At 42.2% G+C, this 15,616-nt stretch overlaps 1 pseudogene; it reads left to right on the forward strand.

Moving 5' to 3' along the window:
* The first annotated feature begins 333 nt into the window (after positions 1–333).
* On the forward strand, positions 334–11,171 carry LOC126633856 (uncharacterized; annotated as a pseudogene).
* The last annotated feature ends 4,445 nt before the right edge of the window (positions 11,172–15,616 follow it).

Raw genomic sequence — 15,616 nt, forward strand, 5'->3', positions numbered from 1 at the left:
AAAGTAATCAAGAGTGACGTAACTTTCAACTTTGTTTAATTAGGTGATGATTAACGGTGGCACGCGCCATTACTTGGATTAGACACATAACTTTATGTCTAATCAGAATTTCCACGGGAGCGACAAAGCTATGTTGCCATATTGCTATTGACATATTTGTTTGAGAGTTTGACAAGTAATGCATTTTCTGTTGAGAAGCAAAGTTTATCAAAGGTTGTTGCCTATCAATTTTTCTTCAATAGCCCGGACTACATCAATAGTATGTTACATGAAGGATCATGATTGGATTGAGAAAATATTATTTATTTTTTTCCTCAAATGCCAACCTAATAGATGAAAATCGGTTTAAGCCTCTTATTCATGTTTCAATGGGAGAGATTATCTACTTTTCTATGGTATGATAACTGGCGCCCTCATGGCCCTCTCTTAGACGTTTGGGGCAGCGAGGTGTTGTTGCCCTCTAGTCTTCATATAAATTCTAAGCTCTCATCTGTGATATTAGGGCTTTGGAGCGGTGTTTGCTGTTTACTACTAACCTAACTTTCATTTTCATTCAATCAGATTCCTACAACATTGTGCCTTATTCTCAAAGTTTGGATCCTTCCTTTTGGGCTCCCAGCAACGACGGTATTTTCTCTTCGCCTTCTATGTGGAACTACATCCGTCCTGCGGCTCTTAAATTTTTTTTCGGACCACCTAGTGTGGCATAATGCGTCTATTCCGCTTGTGATTTTTGTGTTGTGGTTAGCCATAAAGAATAAGCTGACTACGCTTGATCGCATTAGTCAATATGCCTACTCATGCCAATCTTAATTGTGTGTTGTGTGAATCTGAGTTGGAGTCTCACTCACACCTTTTGTTTGAGTGCCCTTATAGTGAAGGTATTTGACGGCATGTGTTGACGAGGTGTGGGGTTCCCTAGCTCCACCCTCCTTGGCCTTCTTTTGTGGAGTATGTAGCAGCCCAGTGGTGGGGGAAAATCTCTTCCCATGGTGGTTAGAAAACTCTCGTTAGCAACCACTGTGTATTGCATATGGTGTGAGCAGAATAATCACTGTAGACATCGAAATTTCGGTGAAATAAATGTTGACCAATAGTTACAATTTCAACGCTCACGTGTCATATAAATTTCACACGTAGCGTGTGACTAAACGAAAAATCAAAATAAATCGGAAAAGTCATCAAGCAAGACACGTGTCAACACCTGACATAAACGATTTATTTCATCTGCATATTATATTCAAAATTAGGCCTTGGAAAATTCTATAAATAGAAGTCATTTCATTCATTTTAGAGGGAATTCATAACCAATTCAAGACCAATAGATGACCAATTCATATTACACCAAAACCTTGAAGCTCGGAAACTCTGAAGCTCTCAAGCATCCAGGTTCCCGAAGAATCAAGAAAGCCCTCTTCGTTCTTCGTTCATCGTTCTTCCATGATCAAGCCCCGATGGCCCTTGAAGAAAGTGTTCATCGGTCATCATCCGTTCATCCTTAGATCAAGCCCCAACGGCCCTTTGGATCAACAACGTCGACAAATCCACACATTCAACCGTCCTTCAAGATCAAAGCCCAAAAGCCCTTGAAGATCCGTTCATCATCGTTATTCAAGATCAAGCCCAAAAGCCCTTAAAGATCCATCAATCATTGTTCTTCAAGATCAAAGCCCAAAAGCCCTTGAAGATCTGTTCATCACTGTTCTTCAAGATCAAGCCCAAAAGCCCTTGAAGATCCGTTCATCACCGTTATTCAAGATCAAGCCTCAACGGCCCTTGAAGAAACGCTCATCCTCAAGATTAAGCCCCAACGGCTCCTCGAAGATCCGCTCAAATCCACCTTCAAGATCAAGCCCACGGCCCTTGAAGAACGTTTATCCTTAGATCAAGCCCAACGGCCCTTTAGATCAATCGCACATCCACAAATCAATACCCTACGGAGATCGAATTAGATGATCAAATTTGAGAGAGATTGTAACCCAAAATCATCAAATACAAAATATTATTTTGCACACGTGTTCTTGTCTCGTTTGTAACAGGAAAATTTCGTGTTTACAAATTTGGCACGCCCAGTGGGACCATCTCTACCTCTCATCTTTTTCTCCGTTCAAGAAATTCAAGCACACTTCCAAAATCAATGGCATCAAGGAAGGCTCAAACTGTTCCCGCAACCAGCGCAAAGAACAAGAGCGTTCTCGTCGCAAGTGGTATCACTTTGGGCATCACGACTCGAAGCAAGGCAAGAGCTACTTTTGCCGCCTCTTTCACCTCTGCATCAACTTTGCCAAAGGAACAAGAGCACCCAAGGCATGAACATATGATCACCTTAGCCTCGCTAAGGGCACCAAGGGGGGAAAGCCCAAGGAAATACTCCGAATCCATGCTCTCAAATGCCGATTCAAGCGGCAGTTCAGCCATGCAAGTCATGACCACTAGAGCAACTTCAATCGATGAGCAGCTGGCTCAGATGAATGAAGCAATTGCAAGGCTAACCCGAACTGTGGAAGAAAAAGGCTTGCAAATCGTTGAACTCGTCAACCGACTGGGGCCACCAGACGGTGAGAACCCCGACCCAGAGGATGATCCACTAAAAAGATGAGCTGGCAAAGAAGAGAAGCCTCAGGTGGAGAAAATCGATGTGAAGCCGGAGCCATACCAAGCAGCGGCACTCATGGGATCTATTTCTATCCAGCAGCTACAAGAGATGATCACCAACACCATCAAAGCGCAGTACGAAGGGAGCTCACATACCTCCTTGTTCTACTCGAAGCCCTACTCCAAGAAGATTGATGCCCTAAAGATGCCAAGGGGTTATCAACCACTAAAGTTCATGCAGTTTGATGGAAAAGGAAACCCAAAGCAGCACGTTGCACATTTCATCGAAACTTGCAACAACGCGGGGATGGATTGAGACTACATTGCCAAGCAGGTTGTGCGCTCGTTGAAAGGAAACGCCTTTGAGTGGTACACGGACCTAGAGCCTGATTTCATCAACAACTGGGAGCAATTGGAAAGAGAATTCCTTAATCGCTTCTACAGCACCCGCCGCACTATAAGCATATTGGAGCTGACAGGTACGAAGCAATGGAAAGATGAGCCAGTCGTGGACTACATCAACCGATGGCGCACTTTAAGTCTTGACTGCAAAGACAGACTTTCGGAGACTTCCTCGATCGAGATGTGTGTTCAAGGCATGCAGTGGGGATTACACTACATCCTTCAAGGCATCAACCACGGACCTTTGAGAAGTTAGCCACCCGCGCCCATGACATGGAGTTGAGCATCGCCCATCATGGGAAGAAAGAACCGATCGCCGACTACAAGAACGACAAAGCTCTTGGGACAAAGGTGGAGAAGGCTGCGTGGAAATCCACCAAGAAAGCAATGACGGTCAACACAGCTCCCGTCAAAATCTCTACACGAGGCAAGGCGATTCAAGCCGAAGCTTTTCGTAATCAAGAGATGCGTAGACGTACTTTGAAGGAGCTCGAGGATAAGACTTATCCATTCTCCGACTCTGATGTGGTTGCCATGTTGAAAGACTTGCTTGACAAAAAGGAGATCGACCTACCTGAGTGCAGACGGCCGGACGAGATGAATCGTACTGATAGTCCAAGGTACTGTAAATTCCACTGTTTCATAAATCATCCAACGAAAAAATGCTTCGTACTGAAAGATCTCATCTTGCAGTTAACACAACAAGGGAAAATCAAGCTTGACCTCGAAAACACGGTTTCGACACACACTACTACTATCGTGTTTGGATCACTCGATCCTGTGCATCTCGGAAGCATGCATGACCATTCCCGTCAATGTTCAAGTCACACGGCACCTCCTACACAACCATCACCGGGGGCAATCAACCAAGATGCATCTACTGGTGATAAGGAAAGGTGGACATCGACGACCTACAAAAAAACGAGGAAGCTAAGACCACAAGCCACAAGGCCAAAAGATGAGCCTAAACCCGCCCCTCGAACTTCAGTCTTCGACAGGCTGAATCATTCAAAACCTAGAATTTTGGCATTTGATCGCATCAGTGGTTGAGACCGAACTTCCATCTTCAAAAGGCTTAAGACGCCAACATTGCAAAGATCTGTCTTTGAAAGGTTATCAAAACCCAAGAAACAAAGCGGCACAGCTAAATCTCCTCTGCAACGGTCGGCTGCAGACAGATTTGAAGAAACTAAGAAGCCTTCTAAAAACAGAAAGACAACGACAAAGGAAGAAAAGCTCGACAGTCTAGCAGGAAAAGACGATGTTCAAAGCTTAATTCCTTCAAGGATGAAGCGCCAAGCAGCTTTGGAGGTTGACACAAAAGGACCACTGAAGGTAAGGAGGCGCACCATCACCTACACCCGCCAATCTTCACGCTAACAAACCCAAGAGGACCGCACTGAAGAAGAGGCATAAGAAGACAAAGAAGACGAAATCCCGGAAGAAGACGTCACTTCTGGCTCTGTCAACTCAAAATCTTCACCTCAATCGCTGAGGCCATGCTCTAAAACCATGCCAGTCAAGTCGAATGAAGTTGAAGGATGAACTCATGTCACTCCGAAGAAACTGCACAAGAAGCATATGTCTTCTCCATAAGTGCACCCATTGGAAAGATGGCAAAGCAACTTTCGCCAACCTCCAAAGCAATGTGAAAGTGTTGAAGATGAGGAAATTTCGACACAAAGATCGACCATGCGCGATCTCTCATTTCTCAGAAAATTATTCAGCTACTCATTCAAGGCTCATTGCTATAAAGATTGCAAGGAACGCCTCTCCAGGCAGTAACCATCTATTCCACAAGTTCACCAATGGGAAAGGGGGCAAAGTAGCTCCTGTCAACCTCCAAAACAATGTGAAAGTGTTGGAGATAATGAAACTTTGACACGAAGATCATCCATCTCCATCACGATGTGTGACATCTTCCCAGAAGACTTTTTCAACTACTCAGTCAAGGCTCCTTGCTATGAAGATTGCGAGGAACGACTCTCCCGGATCGCTTGACGAACACCAACGCTCCTGGTCCGCACGAGCATAAAAGGCGACAACAAACGCTCCTTGCTTGCACGAGTTGAAACTGCAAACGGCACCAAAAGCTCCTGGCCCGCAAGAGCATAAACTGCGTCGGCACAAAAAAAAATGTATTTGAACTATGTTATGACTTGATCTTTTCTTTGGAAGGGTACGTAGGCGGCTCGAACATTTAATTTCGAGTTCAGTCATATCAAAATAAAAAATAAATGTTTTATTAAAGAAGGTCAATTTTATTACAAATTTATTTTTTCAAAAAAAAAAATATAAATATATATATATATATAATAAAAAGTACATATGTTATAATGTATTATAAAAAAAATAGTGATGGTGGGCTGGATCGTTGAGGATAAAGCCCAATGACGTCCTCCTTCCTCGCACCCATACCCAGCAACCTCTCCACCACCATGGAAGTGAAGAACCAAGTAAATGCTTCGACACCCACCAACACCAAGCTCCAGCACTGCGAAGCTCCTCTATAGATCGCGGCCTCGATGAACAATGTATGGAGATCCACCACTCTTGAAGAAGCTTGCCCAAGCCCACAACTTGGTTCATAAGCCCACAACTTGATTACTGATATGGCTCATCCATTGCTCTATTGGTTTGGGAATGACTTGGCCTTGGAGCTCACTGAAGACGGTTATGAAGCTAGCAGCAACAACTAAATCAGAAGCACTCCAAGCTCTCTAGCATTCCGCTGCCAGCCGCGACATCTCCATCATCGCTAAGTCTGTCGTCGAAGAGATCATCGCCTCCTCCGCCAACAAGCCCACCACACGCCACGGGCTGGCCCAGTGCCATCATCATCCCCAGCTCGCTCGACGCACCGGATTCCACTAGCTCAAATTCAGGCCTAAGTCTCTCTCTCTCGAGCCATCACTCTTCCCTCCTTCATCTCAGCCATGAAAGCCACCGCAACCTCCCCTCCATTATCTCCATCATCTGAGTCACCATCACAGTCGCCAAACAACCCTCAACTAGGCCGTAACTCAATGGGCGAACTCATTGATTCAAAGGGGACCTCCAAAGCTAGGCTCGGCAGTGTCAGTCACTACTGTGTGCTCCATTGCGTCTGTTCTGTCATTGTCGTGAAGTTTCTCCGATGTGAAGGATGATGAAAGTGACGTTGCAAAGCAAGGTTGCCCCGTCATGTCTAAACAGGAGCTCAAGGAGTACGAGATCAACCTCAATGATTGCGGGCCCATGGTGCTCGACGCCCTCTCCATGCTTTTCTCTTCAAGATCACCTCAGCAGTACCTGCACCAGTATCTTAAAGCTCATTGAGGTCCTGCCATGGCCTCTCTGTCCGCCACAGCTGCCCTGTTCTTCTCCGTCCACTCCCTCATCTTCCCTCGGTCGCCACCAGCTCTGCATCATTCTTGCTCGGTGCCGCCTGCATGGCGCATCGTGTCGTCGATCGAAGCAGAAAAAGAAAGGTTGGAAGAAAGAAGAACACGTGGCGTTCGTCAATGAGTATAGATCCAAGGTCGACTCCGAGCTCTCCAATGTCTGTGCCAGTATCTTGAGGCTTCTGGATCCCAATCTCGCGCCGTCTGCGTCAGCCAGTAAGTACAAGGTCTTTTGTCTGAAGATGAAAAGCGACTACCACCGTTGCACCAAGTTCAAGCTTACCTGCTGCTTCTCCACCGCAGCGACTTTCGATCACGTGAGCTCTATGCTCCGCTCCAGGCTTCAAGCTTGACTCCAACCCGACTGTGCTCCGGGTCCTAGCTGGATACGACATCAAGGTCACCCTCATCCTTCTCGTCTTCATCATCAAGGCCAGACCCTACATGGTTGTTGAAGATCCTCCACTGCATCTGCACCTCTGTCTCTCGGACTCGGCCTGGGTTTTCACCCACAAATCCAGCCTTACAGAGCACTGTATATAAAGAAAAAAAAAAGGGTCATGGTGCGGTATGATTATGGTGGCCATCATCTAGTTAGTGGTGGTGGGGTAAGCACCACCGAAAACAGATATAAAAAAAAAATTTGAAAAAAAAAGGGATGATGGTAGAGGTACCATGTGAAATATATATATATATATATATATGAAAAAAAAATGTGTATAAAAATAAATAAATAAATAAAAGAGAAAAAAAATGTGCACTGAATGAAACAAAACTCATTTATTGATTTATCTGAAAAAATTACATAAATGTACATTTACATGAGATAAAAAAATAATAAAAAATAAAAAATAAAAAAAATTTTACAGGAAGGGATCTTCAAGGATGATCAGGTGGCGTCTCAATACTCGGCGGAGCTCCAGAAGGTGGAGGCACCAGAGGGTGATTATTTAGAGCCTCAGTACTAGGCAGAACCCTAGGAGGAGGAGGCACCAAAGGTTGATCATTTGGAGCTTCATTACGCGGTACAGCCGTAGAAGACGAAGGCAAATGCTATTGGAACAAACCCACAAACCTCTGATGATTAAGTAAAATCTGACCATCAGATTCCTGCATCTGGTCAATCTTCATCTTCATGTTTGTAGCATAGTTATGGGTGAGCCTGTGCAACTGTTTATTCTCATGCTTGAGCCCTCTAATCTCTTGTTTGAGACTCATCACTTCAGCCGCCAATGATTCAACTTGACGGGTTCGAGCAAATAGGCATTGGGCCATATTAGACACAGATCCTGCACATTGCACACTGAGAGCCAGAGAATACTTAACAGCCAACTCATCAGACCGTTTGGAAAGCAGTATGTTATCTTTGGGAATGACAAGGTTCCGGGCCACCACCGCAGCGGTCATATCATTCTTCATCACCGAGTCCTTAACGGTAAGATGATCAGTAGGGGATATGAAGGATGGGCGCCATATGTTGTCTAGAGAAGGCAGGACTACCTCTTCACCAAGGTTTAAGTCAAAACGACAGTCAGAGGAGCCAGACATTTTCATAGGCGTTGAAAGAAAGAAGAGGTCGGACAAGTCAAGATCGTAGAAGTGCAAAAAGGGAGTTTCTACAGGCAGAAATTCAAGTGTGCTTTGAAACGTCATACGTACTTCTATAAAAATCAGCACTCGATAGGATTTCAGAGATCGAAGAGGCGAACTCAGAAATCGAAGAGATGCTAAATTTCTCAAAAGCTGGGCTTACTCAGAAACCACGGGCCAATCTTCTTTTCCAGATTTGTCTACACTTGTCACATGCAACCTCTGCACTCGACGGAGCTCAGAAATCGAAAAGGTAAGCCCAGAAATTGGAGAGGCACTTGCTTTTCCAGACGCGTCAACACCCGTCACACGCAAACTCAGCTTTGCGAAAATCACAGGTAATTTGTCGAAGTGCCGATCCCAGATATCGAAGAGGCGCCAGTCTTTTTCAGCCTTGTCAACACCTGTCACATGCACACTCAGCTTGGCAAAAATTACGGACAATTTGTCGAAGATTTTTTATGAAGAAGAAAGCACGTGAAGCCATACTGATCAATCACTCAATGGTTGCCGACACAAGTGAAAGAATAGTACCTCTACAGGTATTAAAGAACTTCTTATAACTGTCCACCTTCACCCTCCATAGAAAGGCAGACATACTTAACCTTTCTTCATCTCTGAGAATGCATTTCCAACAAACCCTCTCAAGTCACTCAATGTTCCTTATTCCTTGGGGTACCTCTGCAAACAAATGACACCAAAGCAAAAGTATCTCATATCACCAGGGTAGAAAGCAAGAGTATCTCATATCATGCGTTCTCCCTGTCCTTTCCTTTGTCCTTGTTCTTACCTGCAAAGACAAGGATAAAGAAAGTAATATGCCAGAACCTCCACTCAAACTCGGGTAAGGAATCGACTACCTGAAACCTTTGCCTGGTTGCTTACCTAGCATTGCTCTCGAGTACTCGTCTTCCACTGCTGCTGTACTTCCAAAGAAGCTGCCACATCTGCCTGGAGAACAGATAAGGCAAGTGAAAATGATATCTTGCAACATGTGGAGACAACGTGCAGAAGAAACAAGCAGAGAAGAATGCAACATGCACAATCAACTCAGCAGAAGGAGTCTGAGCTGAGGAACTCGAAAAGATGCCACATTCTGCCAGAAGAATAGATAAGGCAAGGGAAAATGATACATTGAAGCATGTGGAGACAAGCACAACAAAGCACGTGCCGATTCATCCGCTACTTCTTCAAAATCAAAAGTATCTCATGTCATCAGGGTTGCAATCACTCTGGGTGGAGGATTCGTTTTGACCCTCAAATTCTTGGGTCGACTCGCTAGGCGTTGTGGGCTACACGTGTTGATTCACCACCCTTGAATCAAATCCTTAAAGATCAAGTCACCAACTGGAAGAAGAGCCCATCAATCTTGAAAATCATATCGTTGACCAAACTGCTCAGGTGTGAATTAGAAAGATTGAACAAAGCAACAAGTCGTCACCTTCACCTCATGCCTACTTGCCATGTGTTCAAGTCAACCTTCAAGAATCAAGCCTCAACGGCCCTTGAAGAAATCTCTAGCCAAATTCAAGATCAAGTCTCGACGACCCTTGAGGAAATCACGAGTCCGATTCAAGATCAAGTGTCCACCACCCTTGAATCAAATCCAGTTCAAGAATAAGCTGTGGAAAGTCAACAATTGGAGGAATCCACGAAATCCTCTAACCCAGTTCAAGATCAAAGCTGTGGAAAGTCAACAAGCGCAAAAACAAATACGTGCCAATTCATCCACTACCAAAGCCAAAGATCCTCTACCACACGAAGCTCATTGTGGTCCAATTTCAACCTTCAAGATCAAGCCTCGATGGCCCTTGAAGAAATTTCAAACAAAGTTCAAGAACAAGCCTCAACGGCCTTTGAAGAAACTTTCAGCCCAATTCAAGATCAAGCCTCAACGGCCCTTGAAGAAATCTCTAGGCTAATTCAAGATTAAGCCTTGATGGCCCTTGGATCGACATCCACAATAAGGGACTTCAAAACGCATCTCCTACACGCGACAAGCACATGTATACGACGTGCCTTGAAGTGGGGGCATTTGTAGACATCGAAATTTCGGTGAAATAAATGTTGACCAATAGTTACAATTTCAACACTCACGTGTCATATAAATTTTACACGTAGCGGGTGACTAAACGAAAAATCAAAATAAATAAGAAAAGTCATCAAGCAGGACACATGTCAACACCTGGCAAAAACGATTTATTTCATCTGCATATTATATTCAAAATTAGGCCTTGGAAAATTCTATAAATAGAAGCCATTTCATTCATTTTAGAGGGAATTCATAACCAATTCAAGACCAATAGATGACCAATTCATATTACACCAAAACCTTGAAGCTCTGAAGCTCTGAAACTCCGAAGCTCTCAAGCATCCAGGTTCCCGAAGAATCAAGAAAGCCCTCTTCGTTCTTCGTTCATCGTTCTTCCTTGATCAAGCCCCGACGGCCATTGAAGAAAGTGTTCATCGGTCATCATCCGTTCATCCTAAGATCAAGCCCCAACAGCCCTTTGGATCAACAACGTCGACAAATCCACACATCCAACCGTCCTTCAAGATCAAAGCCCAAAAGCCCTTGAAGATCCGTTCATCACCGTTATTCAAGATCAAGCCCAAAAGCCCTTGAAGATCTGTCAATCATTGTTCTTCACGATCAAAGCCCAAAAGCCCTTGAAGATCCGTTCATCACTATTCTTCAAGATCAAGCCCAAAAGCCCTTGAAGATCCGTTCATCACCGTTATTCAAGATCAAGCCTCAACGGCCCTTGAAGAAACGCTCATCCTCAAGATTAAGCCCCAACGGCTCCTTGAAGATCCGCTCAAATCCACCTTCAAGATCAAGCCCACGGCCCTTAGAGAATGTTCATCCTTAGATCAAGCCCAACGGCCCTTTGGATCAATCGCACATCCACAAATCAATACCCTACGGAGATCGAATCAGAGGATCAAATTTGAGAGAGATTGTAACCCAAAATCATCAAATACAAAATATTATTTTGTACACGTGTTCTTGTCTCGTTTATCACAGGAAAATTTCATGTTTACAATCACATCTTCAACAACTGCAGGAAACCACCTGCAACAGTCCTTCAGTTGATCACCAATATGATTCATTGTCGATTGTATACTTTAAAAGTTAAGCCTTCCGCTAGTAACATGGGATCTTCCATAATTGAAATATTACTGATCCTTAAACTCTAAGTTGTTTGATGCCCTTCCCTGCGTGAGTTAGGCTTTGATTTTTAGTTTTTCCCTTTTGTTGGCTGGTACTTGAATTTTCCTCTATGCCCAATTCTCCTTTGTATTTTCTTTGGGCTTTGCCCTTGTCAATATATTTTTATTTAATAAAAAAAATGGCTTCGATAATATGAGCCTTTATTCATATTTTGGGCCACTTGTTCAGTTGTAGACTTGCGGCAGCAATGACAGTATAAGTAGGTTGAAAGACTAGTCAAAACGCCTAAATCAAAATTGAAAATATCACAATTGTTCAATAATGTGTTGGGGGAGTGTGAGATCCCTCCTAGTTCTCCAAACTTAATTGGATTGGGGTTTTGAATAATACGACTTTTCATTTAAATTTTTGTTTTCATATTGAAAACAAATATAAGAATTAGATATCGTAAACTTTTTATCATCTTGACTTCGAGTTATTTTTTTGCATGACGTCAGTTTAACCACCAAGTTCAACATAGATTCGTGTTCTTCCGCTACACCTAGGACACCAGAAATCGGACCATGAACGAAGAAAATGATTTTTCATTGTTAAATTCAGGTCTGTTTGCCTTTTTTTCTTAACTGCTACATAAGACCTGGACATTAGAGAATGGAAGGATAATGTGATATGATACCAAATGTTTAAACAAAATTCGAAATTATGTACAACTATTACTACAAAAACAAAATATTATAATTCAAGGCAGCCACTGAGGCTTGTCTGCCACGATGACTTGACCATCGACATGAGTGTTTGGGGGATGAGGCCCCTACTACAGGTGGGGTGGTGGGCGCAATTGCAAGTGGCCATTTACCACAGTGATGGAAAGATGTTGAGTCTTTGTATAACAGCATTGGTTTGAACCCTGTTGGCGGCTAATCTAACATCTAATCTTTCAAAATCTATCGTTTGACCTAAAAAGAAAAAACCCCACATGTGACCAATACGCGAGAAGAAAGATAAGGCGCAAAGCATAGATAGACATAACCAACCATATGTGTTCCAAAAAATAAAAAAAATATAGATTAGTGCCTGTTGGGCCTAATGCCACTTAATACATCCTATGTCATAAACTAAGCCCAATGCGTTTGGTCCCAATGGGCCTGAAAAGCCCAAAATTGTTTTAAAGCTAATTAACGTGTTATCGTTAATTTTTATTAATATGAGACTTTCTCTAATTAATTAAATATCTATACTATTAATCCAATTAAATTCATTCATCTCGTACTTCCCAATTCATTTTTATATTAGTGTACAATCCATTAGGTTCTAATTAGTGAGGTAGTAAGATGATTAGTCTCAATATAACCACTTAGTGAATTACAACTTATTTTTAATTCTCCCATCATGGACGATTACACTATTTAATCATTAAAAGTGCATTTATTTAGCCTCATTAAGTTTCAGAACTATTTATTAGTGTAATCCCATGTTAGATAAGTGGCAAGACTAAGTTTAGTGGGATTTAAGGGGACTCGTGTGGACTAGCTCACTAAAATGTCTTAGTGAGACCTTCCAATAACCACGGGACTAACAAGACCTTCATTTTGCTTCGTTTGCTCATACCACCATACCACCGCCGCTCTCTCCCTTTTCTCCTCTCCCATAACCCAGAATCACAAACGACCTCATATTCAAACCTCAATTGGAGGACTCGCGAGCTCCGTTTCGAATCAGAGGACCCATGAACTCCGCCGTCGTCTAATCCTCCTCTCTCCGTCTTTCGATTCACCTCCGAGGAATCAATTTAAGGGTGGGGTGGCTCACGGGGTTGGGTCTGTGCACAGGCTTGCGTCTGTAAATAGGGAGAGGGAAATGGTGTTAAATATTTTTTATTTTGACACCAGTTTCTTAGACCTAATCGACAAATGAGTCCTCCATTGAATCCTCCATCAAAAGCTAGTAAGGTTCAAGTCATTTTGAGGATATTATCTGATTTGGGTTTTTCACAAAAAAGTGGTTTGAGGATGGGGCGTTTGCAATTGTATTAGTGAGGATGAGAAAAGAGATATGCAGGTGTTGAGAAATGGATTTGATGGCCAAGTTGATTTTTTTAGAGTAATTCTGGACTGTGAAAAAGATAAAGCAAATGAAAAAAGGAAGGGAAAAGTAGAGAGAGAGAGAGAGAGAGAGAGAGAGAGAGAGAGTCAAATAAAAAAATTATAGATCAATAAAATTAAATATTAATAAGATGAAATGTAAAATGACAACAACAAAAAATTGAATCTCAAAAGTAATTTAGTCCGTGATTCAGTCCGACACTACATCAAACGCATAACTATCCTTATATTACTTAGTCTTTACCAAGCCAATCCAACATAGTCCCTAAAGCTAATCTAGTCCGAGATAATCTAGTGTAACAAACGCAAGAGGGTTCCACAAGCCAAGGTTGACATTTAACCATGTGTCAAGGCTACCCAAGCTAATGTAGAATGTATAGAAGAACATATTTGGTGGGAGTTACAATGTAATTCGACCATTCTCTAATTCAGTACTCTCAATCACAGTATAAGGGTATGGATACTTTATGTCAAACCCCTATGTGATTATCTTATTGTATATGACTCTATTTAAACGTATATGAATGTCTTCCTTTATAACGCTTGATATTTCTGCCGAAGATTCTAAAATCACATGTTAGAGTATTCTCCCCCCATATTGAGGGTTAGGATTCCTTGTCGACCATTCTCATATCTTTGAGAATAAATCACTAGCCCTAAGATTACATAGAACGTACCCAAGATGAGGTGTCGTCGTGATTCACTATCAATTACAATATAAACCTCTAGTAAAATGCCCACCTGTAATCCAAGAGATAAAGTACATTACAATTACATAGTCTGTTTTAGGGATTGGCGACTTATCCATTAAATAACTTTGGCATTGGACGTTCAAAAAATGGGGACTATCGGGTCGGTGAATTGAATTCAATAATAGACGCATGTTGGCATTCTAGCTTTCCTTCTCCTTTCAGGGTCTGTCTGAAAGAAAGACCAGTGACATATCCCCAAGACAACCTTGGTGTCTCAGGTCAAAGGATTACTTACATTATTCCGACTCGGAGTTGCTTGCTTGACATGTATGTTGAACTCCATGCAAGTACTCTTGTTTGATCATGTTCAGTAAATTCACTCTCTAATAAGCACCTACACACTTGCCTCTATAAATTTACATGAATGAATTGAGACTATTCACTTTTTATCAGAAACAGACATAGTGTGTACTGGCATATTTGGATTGTCCGTGCCATTTTGATAATCCTATCGCCATGAACTGTTAGGACATGATGTGAAATCCCGTCCCCATAATTTCACTATTCATTATGTATCTCGTAATTTAAGTTCGTATTTCATGTTTACGTTATTTTTATTACTTAATTTTAATTCCGTAAATTTTGGAAATTAAATCGAATAGTTATCAAGTTTGAATTTTCGAAATCAATCTTTATCATTCGTTGACTTTTTGAAGCTTTAACTAGTGTTTTTAAATAGATCTCAATCCCACGAACGCATAGGCAAAAGCCGTTTGCGAGTCCGAGTTATAACGGTATAGTTACGGACGTTTGAAGTTGTGAACTATAGATTGTGGGAATTATTTAATTCTCACATGTGGGTTAAAGGTTAAGTTAGTTTAAAAGAGGACCAAATCAGATTTTTAGAAGGGGGAAAAAGGACCAATAAGGGAAGAATCAAAAAAGGGGGATTTTTCCCCTTCCATTTTCGTCATCCCGTGCACCCACAAACCCAACTTCAACCCGGTTGAATTTCGACCAATCTCCACCATTTTTTCAGGTCATTATCAACCCTCCACCACCTACAACTTATTCCACAACCTTTTATCTACCTTATTTGCTGAAATTGAAGGGTTTGTAAGGCCAAATTCGGGTAGAACTCCACCGGAGAACCCGGGGGTTCTCGACGGCGATTCGTCATTTCGGTGAGTATCACCATTCACCATCACCCTTGATCAACTTCTCTTGGACCCAATAACAAGACCCAATCAGTTGTAGGGGCGTTGGAACACCAAGGAAGCCGAATTGAAGAACACCCACCTTAGGGTTTTCGACGGATGCAAGCCAATCTGAGAGCCTTCTCGGCCAAATTGGACTTAGCCACAGGTATAAAGTTTACTCTACTTATTGAGATCTTTATTCCTATAAAATTTGAGAATTTTTGGAAAAAGTCAAATTTCCCGGTGTGTGACATTTGATTTATGAAATGCTGATGGTTAACATTATGTATGTATAGTCTTATTTGAAAATTACCCATTTATCATGTTGCATTTGTTTCTTTAAAGTTAGTGAATGCATTAATGTAATGTTGATGATGGGGAATCGACAATTATATTGTCCCATAATGTGAAATTGTTTCTCTTCATATTTGGTAAAATTTTGCTAGAGTTGTTAGTATACATTTAGTCAGACGTGGTC

This window comes from Malus sylvestris, chromosome 9, assembly GCF_916048215.2.
Source record: "Malus sylvestris chromosome 9, drMalSylv7.2, whole genome shotgun sequence".
Classification (NCBI taxonomy): Eukaryota; Viridiplantae; Streptophyta; class Magnoliopsida; order Rosales; family Rosaceae; genus Malus; species Malus sylvestris.